This window comes from Sus scrofa, chromosome 14 (assembly GCF_054392235.1).
Source record: "Sus scrofa isolate SSC_HxYL_T2T_F1_AM1 chromosome 14, Sscrofa_HxYL_maternal_Yorkshire_Landrace_v2.0, whole genome shotgun sequence".
Classification (NCBI taxonomy): domain Eukaryota; kingdom Metazoa; phylum Chordata; class Mammalia; order Artiodactyla; family Suidae; genus Sus; species Sus scrofa.
Window position 1 is genome coordinate 49,468,306 of NC_139396.1, and position 8,511 is coordinate 49,476,816.

The 8,511-nt window shown below is 43.5% G+C and overlaps 2 non-coding genes across 2 annotated transcripts; both read left to right on the forward strand.

Annotated features, from left to right (window-relative positions):
- Positions 1–2,500: 2,500 nt before the first annotated feature.
- Positions 2,501–2,573, forward strand: TRNAF-GAA (transfer RNA phenylalanine (anticodon GAA)). Its single transcript has one exon. It is a non-coding gene; the product is annotated as a tRNA-Phe (tRNA).
- Positions 2,574–6,438: 3,865 nt separating this feature from the next.
- Positions 6,439–6,510, forward strand: TRNAA-UGC (transfer RNA alanine (anticodon UGC)). The gene has a single exon. It is a non-coding gene; the product is annotated as a tRNA-Ala (tRNA).
- Positions 6,511–8,511: the final 2,001 nt, after the last annotated feature.

Genomic DNA, 8,511 nt, shown 5'->3' on the forward strand with positions numbered 1-8,511 from the left:
ATTTATTTGCTCTCCTTCCCTGTTCCTTCCTTCCTTTCTTTCTTCGTTACTCGATTTTTTATCAAAATGACACACTTTGCCAGGAGCTGGGAAAGGGGAGAAATGAGGAGTGACTGCTAATTTGCACAGTTTTCCTTTTGGATGATGAAAATGTTCTGGAAGTAGATAGCGGTGGTGACGGCACAATATTGTGAATATACTAAATGCCATTGAATTGTTCACTTTGAAATGGTTCATTTCATGTTATGCGATTTTCACCTCAATTTTTAAAAGTTATTTTAAAAAACTACCAAGATGTGTTTGGGGAAGAGAGGAGTGGAATACATAGATGGGAGTGTAAATGGCTTCGGCCAGTTCAGAGAGTGTAAGCTGTGTGTTCCACCATCCAACTTGATTATCCTATATTTGGAATTTTGCCAGGAGGGAAACAAGTTTTAAATAAAAAGGAAAAGCCTATGTACAAGCAAGCTAAATAGCTGCAGATCAGAAGACAGTAAAATGAATTGCTCTATGTGAGTAATGGAACAGCACATACCCATTTAAATTGATATAATTTTTTTTTAAATGTCTCCTAGGACAGTAAATTATCTCCAGTCTCTTGGGATAGATCATGATGGAAAATAATGTAAGAAAGGGAATGTATATATATGTATGACTGGGTCACTTTGCTGTATAGCAGAAATTGGCACATTGTAAACTGACTATAATTTTAAAAAATATTTAAAACATATATCCAAGTGCTTAAATTTTTTATTGTCTTTTTTCTTAAAATGAAAGAATTGATTAGAAACTTATTTGTCTTGTGGTATGAAGAAAAGATTTATCTGAAGTTCAGTAATTCCTTCCATTTCATTTATGATTTCTTTTTCTTTTGTTACATTGAAATAAGATTAATGTTGATGCTTTTTGTTAAAAACAGGCTATAGAACATGATACCATTTTAATAAAAAAATTATCTGTCCATCTCTCCATCTATGTTTCTGTTCATAAAGAGAGATTTGGTATTATGTTCAACTACTGTCAGTTGAGGGCTGTTTGTCAGCAGAGGAATATAAGTATTCATTAGCTCACATCTTCACACATTTCTATGGGTTTTTTTGTTCTTGTTTTTTCCCTGTCCACTCCTATCAAACCTTTCCGATGTAAATCATATCACTTATTCCCCGGTGGCTTTCCAACACAGAAAAACGTACAAACCCTTCACTGTGGTTTGGGGGGCCAACAAGACCTGTCTCTGCCCACCTCTGTCCTTACCGCCTACACTCTCCCCCGCCCCCTCTTCCCCTCTTCCACCTGAACTTTCCATTCCTACAACTAACTAGCTATTCTTTTTCGGCCTCAGGGCCTTTGCGTAAGCCGTTGCCTCTGTTCCAGAGGGTCCTTTTAGCGAGCTCTTCATTCTCCAGGTCGTTTCAAGACTCTCCTTCTCTTACAACCACAACCCCAGGTATTCCATCCCATCACTACGATTTATTTTGCTTCTTAGCAAAATAACGATCGTTACCGCATTTGTGACTTGGTCAGAGGGTCATTCGTTGCTTAGCAAACACATTAAATGACGACATCATGAGGGACCTCCCCATTTGCTCATCCTTTCCCAGACGACACTCCCCACCCATTTCCCAAAGGGCAGGGAAGCAAAGCGAGCCAACCCTGGATGCTGGCCTATTGATTTCTTCGTGTCTTGAAGCTGAGCATGTGCCACGGGTAGGGTGGCCATGCTTGGAGACCAGGTCTAAGTCACTCACTGCCTCCAAGGAAATCCACATTCTGGCCCACGCAGCCTTCCACATGCCTTGGCGGGTTTGCATCCCTGCTATGCTTTGGGCTACTTGGGGAACTACACCCAAGGAGTGACCTTGTTTCTTTGTGTAGAGAAGGAAGCTTGAGAAGGCGGAGCCCTGAGCCAGATAGTATTCGTTCATTCATTCATTTGTTCATTTTTTCTCCTGTTAAATCTGAGGAGAAATATTTTATTGTGCACAGAAACTAAGGGATAATGAGCACTAAATATCCTTTTCTAAGAAAGGAAGTAATGAGCCTGAAGCCTCTCATGAATCATAATTGGGGTGGCAGGGGGACCCAGGCTTTATTTTGTTGGGGCCACTCATTCGTTAATTTAACAAATATTTTTTAAAGCAGTTATTAGGTGCCCCACACTATTGTCGGCCTTAAGGAATATAGCAGTGACCGAGGCTGATGACTTCCCTGCCCCTCGTGGGTCTGCCATTCTGGCTGGGGATACCGATAACGGACAAAGAAAACAATACCTAGACTAAAACTAAACATTAAAGGGCTGGGGTCGTTTTGGGAGGCGTGATCAATGAAGGCTTCTGGGAGGCTGTGGCCTTGAAGGAAGAGTCAGAGCAGGTGCGGGGCGAGCCAGGCCGTAAGCGAACGTTCTGGCTAAGCTTGGTCTCCCAGCATCCGATCCGCGGATCGAGGACCCAGGGCTAGTAGACAATGAGGAGGATAGAATCAGAACGCAACTTCGCCAGCAGCCGAAATAGCTCAGTTGGGAGAGCGTTAGACTGAAGATCTAAAGGTCCCTGGTTCGATCCCGGGTTTCGGCAGCTTCTTTTCTTCCCAATTGCGATTGGAGAGAAATCAATGACGAAAAGATTCGTTTCAATTAACAAAGGGGTTTCCCTTTCTTTGTTTAAAACAGCTATGAGCAGTGTTAAAGGGAAGCCAGAAAACATGGAAACTTCCTCTCAACTCCCCGACTGGGAAAATCGAAAGAGGCGAAGTGTTTTGTGACTCCATTTCTTTCAATTTTAAAAAATTTTATTTGACCTCGGGTGTTTGTCGATGTCTATTGGTTAGTTTCTGCAGTTTGTTAATCTCTGCTCTCTAAACAGTCGCGCCTAAAATCATGGGCCGAGCAAAGTTTTTTTGAGATAGAATTACATAAAGTGGGATTTTTCCTGGTTTTGTTCTGTAGGAAAAGAAAATACTTAACTTTTTTAAAAATCTAACGTTTATAGAAAGCTGAATATACCTTTAAAAGAAGAGTTGAAAGGTATCCCTCAAAGCTAGTCCTCGTTAGTATAGTGGTGAGTATCCCCGCCTGTCACGCGGGAGACCGGGGTTCGATTCCCCGACGGGGAGGCTGTTCATTTTCTACCTCAAGTGTGATCTCATTTCTCTTCAAAGCAACGAATTCTTCAACTTTCTCAAATATCCCTTGTTAGTCTCTTAAACAAACAAAAAAACCCTTTGCAGACTAGCAATCTTTACTCTGGCAGTTACCTACCATCTGCACGGTCCCTTCCTAACTCGCGCACTTAACGTCACTAGTTTGCAAGTACGAAGAGACCACGGTTCTCACTTTAATGTGGAATTAGGCCCTCAGCACCAATGTACACAGTTTCGTTTACATACTGGTTTCCGAGAATACAGCTGTCAACTTCTACGGCCAGGAAATGCTCATTCTGCTGCAATATTCCTTCTGCTTAGCGTCCTGCTCCGTTCGGCCCCAGAGTTTGAACCTCAGAAAATGTTTATGGATTTGAGACAAGAGGTAGGGTGACTCTAAAGGGACACATTTTCTAGTCTTAATTTGGCTGCAGATTCAACTTCCTGAATATAGCCAGCATCCTTCCTAGGCGCCTATTCCTCACTCATTTATTAGTTCATTTTTTTTTCACATTACTTCCATAAATATTTTGAGTACTTACTAAGTACCAGGTACTGTTCTAGGCACAGGGGATAGACAGAGCCAGAAACAAGACAATAATAAGACAGGGCCCCGCCTTACTGTGCTTATGACCAAGTAAGGGACACAGACATAAACAAATAGTTTAAAAACGGGTTCTGAGAGTGACACATGCTATGCAGAAAACCAGCACAGATCAAAGGGATGTAATGGGGAATGCGAAGGGTTCATAGTCCCTTTCAGAGGTGACCCGGAAGACCTTTCTGAGGATCTAGACAGTGAGATGAGGCCGATCACGAGAAGATCTGGGGAACAGCTTTCCAGGCTGAGGGAACGGCAACTGCAAAGGCCCTGAGGTGCTTCGGATCCTGGTACGAATGACGAACAGCAAGGAGGAGGGGTGGAAAGTAAGGACGTTAGAGAGCTCAACAGAGGCCAGATCATAGAGGGCCCTAAAGGCCAGAGTAGGAGTATGGATTTGATTCTAAGTTTTATGGAGAGAGGAAACATAGCGGCATTTATTTGGAGCAGGACAATCTGGCAAGGGAACAGCAGGGGCACCTGCTGACCTGACTGTAATTCCTCGATTTGCTGCCAAACCATATCCAAAATACTGCCCCCTATGTCGCCGTCCTTCTTTCATTTGGCCGCTAAGGTCTCGGAACCACCCCCTTGAGCTAGGGGCATAAGGACGGAGAATAGCTCTCCACCGAGTCCCTCTCCACACTTCACCCCATCACACTTCTGGTCTTTCCCTGTTTAACCAAAACAGCATCAGCAAATTGTCAGTTCACGCCTGGGGTGAATATGAGAAGCAGCAGCCCTTCGCTGGAATTCATATAACTGCATTTTTTCTGGTGGTGCCTGTGGCATGCAGAAGTTCCCTGGCCACAGCTGGACCCCGAGCCACAGCTGTGACAATTGCCAGATCCTTAACCTACTGAGCCACCAGGGAATTCCAAGATCGGCTCATTTAAAAAAATAAAAATTAAAAAAATTTTTTTAAAATTATTTTATTGCTTTATTTTTATTTTTGGCCTCGCCTGCAGCATACAGAAGTTCCTAGGTCAGGGACTGAATCCATGCCACAGCAGTGACAATGTGGGTTCCTGAACCAGCTGAGCCACCAGGGAATTCCAAGGCAATGCTTTTTTAAAGGGTGTATTTCAATATCAGCATTTTAAATACCAGGGACTAGCGTTTCAGAGTACAGTCCTTGTACCAGATACTATTCTAAACATTTTATGTATAATCATTCTCCAGTCACTACCACCCTATGAAGTAGGTACTACTCAAAACTCCATTTCACAGGTGAGACTGAGAGAGGTGAGGTAATGAAATCATGACTGCTGAGGCCAGAGTCCTGGGCACCAGCTCATTTGGGACTTTACTGTGAAGGATTTCACGTATCAGCAGGCCGTAAGAGGGATGATTAATCACGAACCGAGGTGGCAGGACATTTTCTGGTGCATTCTCCCAATCATAGCAAGTGACTCTATTTCCTGCCAGGAAATCTCAAGTTCCGGTGGAAAAAGGTGTAGCCTCAGTTTTCTGTGTTCTCCTGGTCTCTCACTGGTTCTTCACCACTGAGTGGCGCCTTGATGACTTGAAGGACATGCCATACATGTGGTGACTTCTCTCCTCTCGGTGCTTCACCAGCGAGCACTAGGGAAAAGAAAGGGGCTAATTGACAGTTAAGGAATGGCTCTTTTCAGTGAGCTATTGCAAAGAGATTCCTTCCTCAGCGTTTTAGCCATGATTCCGGGGCGGCGGTGAGGAGAGAAATACCAGGCGTGGGGAGCTGGATCTTTTTCTTTGGGGAGGGGGGCACCCACAAGCGGAAGGTCCAGTCCACCTTGTAGTTGCGGCAACGCCGGATCCTTAAGCCGCTGCACCACACGGAAGCTTCCTGGATCTTCTTCTTTTTAATTTGCTTATTTTGTATGCTCTTATGGGAGGGGGAAAAAATAGTTTGCTGGGAGTTCCCTGGTGGCCTAGCCGGTTAAGGACCTGACGTCTGCTGAGCGGAGGATTTCATCCTTGGCTCCGGGCTGGAACTTCCGCATGCTGTGGGAGACGGGGGGGGGGGGGGGTAGTCTGGAATCCTCAAAGTCACCGAAGGTTGGAATGGTTTTCAGACGTTTCTGGGTGGAGGTGCAATGGGGGCGAGGCCCTTATTTATTGGAAAGAAATTCTAAAAAAAAAAACAAAACAAAAAAAACAAAACCAAAAAAACACGGAGTTCCCGTCGTGGCGCAGTGGTTAACGAATCCGACTAGGAACCATGAGGTTGCGGGTTCGATCCCTGTCCTTGCTCAGTGGGTTAAGGATCCTGCGTTGCCGTGAGCTGTGGTGTAGGTTGCAGACGCGGCTCGGATCCCGCGTTGCTGTGGCTCTGGCGTAGGCCGGTGGCTACAGCTCCGATTGGATCCCTAGCCTGGGAACCTCCATATGCCGCGGGCGCGGCCCAAGAAATAGCAAAAAAGACAAAAAAAAAAAAAAAAAAAAAAAAGAAATTCTTTCCTCCATTTCTGCCTGTGAGGAGTTAACATTTAAGAATATGTCTCCCTTTGTTCCTTGGTTCCGGTATCGGCTAGAATTTCAGCTGCAAACCTGTGAAGGATGGGCTTAGTTGGGAAACATACAAAGATTGGTTTGGGTTTGCTTTTGCTAAACTTTAACATCCATTTAAGTATACAAAATTTTTAAGTTCAAAAAGCCAAAAGTCTTTATTGACTAGGCTTTAACAGAGAATTTCAGAAAACAAAGTAGACAGGGTGGGGGATGTAGCTCAGTGGTAGAGCGCATGCTTTGCATGTATGAGGTCCCGGGTTCGATCCCCGGCATCTCCACTTTCCTTTTCATGTGTTGTTCCTACAAAACACATAGAATGCGATTGTTAACAGATCTGATTCCTACGGTCACTCGTTGGAGTTTGGAGTTTTACAATAGGCATAATCTGCCCTTCTTGAAATCCCTAACTCTCCAAATGTGTTTTTCTTGGAGGAGGCAAAGGGAAGCAGTTAGCAGGAAAACGTGAAGGCAAAACCTGATAACTGAAACCAGGGCAAAAGTGAGAATAATTATTTAGGGAGTTTACCATACGCTTCCTGGCATTGTGACTGCAGTAAAAGGCCTGGAGGCCCGGTGACTCATTCCTGGCCGTCAGACGCCACTCAAATGTCAGGCGTCTGTACCTGCCCTCGCCCTTCATTTGTGCTGTCCGTAACCACCATTTTCAGAGGGAGCCACCCAAATGGAAACCAGTAGCCTTGGCAGGCAGGATTTTGCTTCCTGCTTCATCAGCAACAGGTCACAAATGATTGCACGAATGGCTGTGGTGCACATACTGTTTATATCTGTATTTATACACTGCACTTTATCATTAAAAATAAAAGCTCTTGGAGTTCCCCGGGAAGGCCCAGTGGAAATGAATCTGGCTAGATGAGGAGGCGGGTTTCACCCCTGGCCTCACTTAGTGGGTGGGGGATCCAGTGTTGCTGTGAGCTGTGGTGTAGGTCACAGATATGGCTTGGGTCCTGTGTGGCTATGGCTGTGGTGTAGGCCTGCTGTTGTAGCTCAGATAGGACCCCCAGCCTGGGAACTTCCATATGCTGAAGGTGTAGCCCTAAAAAGCAAATAAATAAATAAAAATAAAAAGCTCTTTAGGAGTTCCCTGGTGGCCCAGTAGGTAAAGGATCCTGTGTGGTGCAGGTACTTTTAAACTTCCATACACCACTGCCAAGAAAAAAAAGACCATCTCAGCTTAGAGCCAGAGGGATCTGACTCTACACAGCTTTTTTTTTTGGGGGGGGGACTGAAATTCATGAAACGATTCACCAGTGGGTACTAGAGCACTGGTGACAGCTCCTTTTTTGTAAGGAACTTCTGTAAAGGTTATTTCTCCCTAAATGTCAACAAGGTGTTAAAAGAACAAAATATTCTAAAGTTACCAGGCCTAACATGAATCATGTGCTTCTGTTTTACTTTGTGTCTTATAATTCAGTATTTCTGATAGCACAATGACAAAAAAAAAAAAAAAATACCATACAGAACAAATAACAAGGCTTGTCCTGGGAGACAGAACTTTCTAGAAAAGATGTCATGAATCTTTGGAAAACATGTTTTCAATAATTAGATTTTATTTCATAGTTAAAAAACAAACTAACAAAACTCATTATATGAGGTACCAAAAACTTGTCAAATTCATAGAGACAGAAAATAGAATGGTGGTTGCCCAGGGCTGGGGGTGGGGGTAGTTAGTGTTTAATGCGTACAAAATTTCAGTCTAGCAAGCCGAAGAGTGGACACAGATGGCAGTGATGGACACCCAAATACCCCAATTTGATATTGTTTTGAGGTGTAGTCACTTGAAAAGCAGCAAATGCAGAGTGAGGCTTTCACTCAACTCCCCTAATCTGCCCAGACAGATTTTGCAAAAGAAACTCAAGGGAGTTTTCACCAACCAGGGAAGATTGGCTCTTAAAACAGGAGAGACAAACTTTGACACCAAACTTTGTCATCAACTATCTTGTCTCCATCTATTCTTCTATTTTCTCAGTAAAAATTATTTACTCTCCCTTTAAGAGAATTTCCTATTAAGATGGTATTTAAGCCTAAATTCTAAAGCCTTTTTTTTAAGTGACACATTTTCCCCCAGAGGGTAGCTCCCATATATACACAAGGTGTGCATATTACTAAACTATTGTTTTTGTTTTCTTTTGTTTTGTTTCTCTTGCTAATCTGTCTTTCATTACAGGGGTCTCAGCTAAAAGAAGGATTCCCAAAAGGAAAATTATTTTTCCTCCCCTACAATATAATTAATGCCACTGAGCTGTACACTTAAAAATAGT